This window comes from Vespula pensylvanica, chromosome 14 (assembly GCF_014466175.1).
Source record: "Vespula pensylvanica isolate Volc-1 chromosome 14, ASM1446617v1, whole genome shotgun sequence".
Taxonomy (NCBI): domain Eukaryota; kingdom Metazoa; phylum Arthropoda; class Insecta; order Hymenoptera; family Vespidae; genus Vespula; species Vespula pensylvanica.
Genome location: NC_057698.1, coordinates 3,902,696 through 3,907,422, shown reverse-complemented (window position 1 = coordinate 3,907,422; position 4,727 = coordinate 3,902,696). Strand labels below are relative to the sequence as shown.

The 4,727-nt window shown below is 31.6% G+C and overlaps 1 protein-coding gene across 8 annotated transcripts in view; it reads left to right on the top strand.

Annotated features, from left to right (window-relative positions):
• LOC122634340 (glutamate receptor ionotropic, kainate 2) overlaps positions 1-4,727 on the top strand; it is a 216,425-nt gene that overhangs the window by 128,870 nt on the left and 82,828 nt on the right. The gene's annotated exons all lie outside the window — the stretch shown is intronic.

The window sequence follows — 4,727 nt, the reverse complement described above, 5'->3', positions numbered from 1 at the left end:
CTCTCTCTCTCTCTCTCTCTCTCTCTCTCTCTCTCTCTCTTTTTCTCTCCCTTTTTCTAGTGAGAAATAACTAGGCGAATCTGACATTCCTCACCTTTCACTGATTCTTTCCACTTTGTAATTCGCTTTTCGTGAAAATTTTCCGAAATATAACCATTTCATATTTCTTACATTTCTCTTTCGTTTTCTCTTCTATTCGATGAAAGATAGAAGAAGAAGAAGAAGAAGAAGAAGAAGAAGAAGAAGAAGAAGAAGAAGAAGAAGAAGAAGAAGAAGAAGAAGGAGAAGAAAAGAAAAAAGAACGATGAAGAGAGAGAAAATTTGTCAGAAACGACGAATGAATTTAATGAATTAATACAATTATATATATATATATTTAACATGAATTCGTTCATGATTGAAAAGTCGAAATGTAAAGTTAATTCTGCCGTAAGGATTCATTCGTCCGATATAAAATATAAAATAATTTTCGTTCGAAATATTAAGCTATAGGATTTCATCGAAAAATGTATAGAACGACGAAAATTTGGATTGTTTCATTTTTGAATCTATCAACGATATTTTTCGATGATACGGAACGTCTGTCGAGATGAAACTTAAAGTCGAAATATCGAGAATCATCGTTCTGAAATAAATTGAAAAATTATTATGGAATTCGATCGAACGTTATAAACGATAGTATAACGTCCCCTTTAATAGTATGTTTTTCCTATCGTAAATGGGCCATTTCGATAATGATATTTCCTCGCGAGCTTTTAAAGGACTTCTCGTAAATCGACGAAGGAAACGTTGAAAAACGTTTTATGTTCTTATACAGCTTATGCGAAGTAACGTTGAAACGATGTTAACCACGCTGTTGCTGTTGTAAACGTAAGAAATCTGCCTGGAATAAGGATTTTGTGAAAACATCGTTGAAAGTGCTTCTTTTCCTTTGAATGATAAAGCTTCTTAAAGGGAATTTCGATGTTAACGGACTAGTTTAATCTGATATCCGCTTATTGAGAATACTGAGTAAATAGATTCGAAGATAATCGAACAAAATTCAATGCTTCCAACATCATTTTTCTTTGCTTTTTGATCGCGATGTAATCTCTGTTATTAATAAAACTTTTATTATTATTATTATCATCATTATTACTACTTTTGAATTAATGCAGAATAGTAATCCAAGTATCACGTGCACAACGATTGTTAACAATGATAATAATTATTTCACGTTAAAATATTACAATCTCTCCCGATACAAAAATTCTTTCGCATTCATGGATTTGACTCTTAAAAACTATTTTTATATTATTATTTTAATTATCTCGAACAAGACGCAAAGATTTCAATATGTAATGGAATTTAATCGTCTTTCAAAGGTATAACTTTAAGTTACTTTAAAGTATATTTTAAATAAGATTCGAAGGTTTACCTTGAACGTGAATGGATATGTAGCGTAGTGACACGTGCCCTTGCTCTATCTCGATCAGTAGGATAGACAAACGCGATAGGTCACGATCCGTGTAAGGAATAATAATACTTGTAATGCTTCGTTTGCTGAGCGATGCATTATTCGTACGCTTATCGGAAACCGATCACAAGGAGATTTCCCACCTGAAATCACGTTGAGGAGCTTTCCTTGTATATGTATGTATAAAAGGAGAGGACTACCTAATATAAATTTCACTTAACAATACCGTTCCTTCTTTGCAAGAAGAGCACGATCGGCTTTAAACTTAACATCTACACACACACACACACACACACACACACATATATATGTATGTAGAAACAGATAGAAGGAAGTAAAAAAAAAAAAAGAAAGAAAATTGTTAGAAAGCCGTTAGTTTACTCGAGAAACGTATTAGGAAGATTAACACGATGAATGCCACGTGGGCCATGGATGGTATCCAACGTGTTAAAGAACAATTTGGTCCTCATTGCAAAGGGATTAAAATCTCAGTGTCCTAAGACGTGTCTCTCCATCTTTCTCCCTTTCTCTCTCTCTCTCTCTCTCTCTCTCTCTCTCTCTCTCTCTCTCTCTTTCTCTGTATTCCAGCTGCTCAGTTGCTTTCTATCTTTCATCTATTCTGACCTACTTTCAGTCTTAGAATTCCGTTCTTCGTAAGGATATAGTATTCTCAGCCAATAGTATTCTCAGCAGCTTTCAATTCTTCCGAAGGAATTAACATAATCCTACATTTACTGAGTAACTGAATCTACCTTACAGTTCTATCTTTATCTTCCTCTCTCTTGCTCTCTCACTGCCACGTTTAGAATAGAATGTATATATATATATGGAAACTTTGAAATCGATCGGTACATCGATTCCGAAAGCCTTTAACGTTTTCATCGATCAGCAATTACTAGCTGTCGAAATGCAGAGAAAATTTGAAATTTATCAGAGCAAACAGAGTGATTTTATGCATGCATGTGAAAACTTCGAAAAGTACTTTTCGTGCGTTCAAGTTATTTATTATCGCCAGAGAGCATTTACCTGTTATCGTTTAATGAGTTTCGACTAGGATGCTCGCTGGCAAAATGTATCCGTGAAATATGACGGCGATGAAGCACGAGTGGCACAGGTGAAAGGGACGCGATAGCACCAGTGCCGTGTTTTATCTGATGAAAGCTCGGTAAATAAATCGACCTGTGAAAATTGTTAATACTTAACGACGTGGCCCGATATAGTGTTCACTCAACATTCTATCCTGTTTTTTTTTCGGGACACTCGGGAAAAAGAAGGATAAAGAGTGTGAAGACGAAAGGACGAAAGAAAAAAAGAAAAAGAAGGGAAAAAAAAAGAAATAAATCGTAGAACCATCGATCAAAGTGAGCCGAAGCAAGCTACGCGAAAGATACCAGAGCCCAACTTAAAACTATAATCTGTTCGAAGGACGAGTTTAAAGTAACGTGGATTAAATTAAGATTAAGAACTTTAACGCGATACTGCCAACTTGAGAATCATCATGATGGAGTGGCATCGATTCTCTAAACGCATTATCGTGATAACTCAATCGAAATTTCTCTCATTTTTTTCTTTTTTTTTTTTTTTTATCGAATAAATAAAACGTTTCATTTTATCTATCTGATTGATTATCTTCATACATGAATAAATATGTTCGTAACGTTAATTACTTGTTATCGTGTTACCGTGATACATTAATTTGTAACAATTTTCATCTAGAAATAATATTTGTATATCTATATATATAGGTATATAAAGATATAATTATTTTCAGATTATATATATATATATATATATATATATATATATGTATATATAATTTTTATATACATATTTTTATTTTTATCCCCGTCGATCGTTAGACGCGAATAAATATAGGAATCGTTTCACAAACAATGTAGAGAACGTGCTATCTCGCGACAAATGTAATTTTTAAAGAGCAAACACCGAGAAAGATAGAAACGAGAAAAAGAAAGACGACCGTTACCGTTGTTACTCGTTTCGACGAGTAAAAAAGTAAAAGGCTGAAAATAAAAGAAAAAGGAATAAAAAGAAAGAAGTAAAAGGAGAAGGTGCAACTACCGTGAGATTGGAATGAAATTGACGGCATGAGATTGTAAATACTTTTACCCTGAAGACACAAGACTCTTATCGATGAGATCGAGCTAGAAACAAACGATTCGATCGATCGAAAGCGGTAATCGAGCTTGAAAGGGGTCCGTCATTTCGCGTGTTTCTCGTTGCAGCTCGACGTCAAGCTGCTTCGTCGTTTTTCGACTCGTGCGTGAGAATTCGATTCAAGATCGTTGTCCTATGCTACGAAAAAGACCACACAACCGAAAATGCACGCCCATAAAACGTACTATCCCATTAACAACAGCGTATCGATATCCGATAAACGCCGAATTCTCTAGACTCTTTTTATTTTATAGCTTTATCGCTCTCACGATCGTTATACGTCACGAACGTTGAAGACTTCATTTTAAAATATCAAAATTTACGGTTTTTTATGAAATAACAATGTAAGAATATGAAAGAAATAAAAAAAAATAAAGAAAATAGAGAAAGGAAGTTGTTATACGGTTAACCAATTGTTTATAATAAATTATTTATAACAAATTTTTAATCGTAAAAATATATGTGTACGAATGTATATCAGTATTAATAAAAATTAAATAATAATTATGAATATTTATGAATAAAAAAAATTATTCATAAAAATTGTTTATAACAAATTGTTTATAACAAACTGTTAATTGTACATAAGTACATGTACGTATGTGAATTACTTAGTATGAAATTAGAAAAAGTTGTTTACAAAAATTGTTTACAACTAATTGTTTACCACAAATTGTTTATAACAAATTATAAAATGTATATACATATATATATACGTATACGTATGTATATTAGTTGGCGTTGACTTAAAAAAAAATTATTTCAAAAAAATTGTTTATAATAAATTGTTTATAACAAACTGTTAATTATACCTAGGTACATGTACGTATGTGGATTACTTAGTATGAAATTATACAAAGTTATTTACAAAAATTGTTTATAACAAATTGTTTACAACAAATTATTTACAACAAATTGTTTATAACAAATCATAAAATGTATATACATATATATATATGTATATGTATACGTATGTATATTACTTGGCGTTGAATTAAAAAAAAAATTATTTAAAAATTGTTTATAACAAATCGTTTATAATAAATTGTTTATAACAAATTCTTTATAACAAACTATTAACTGTACATAAATATAT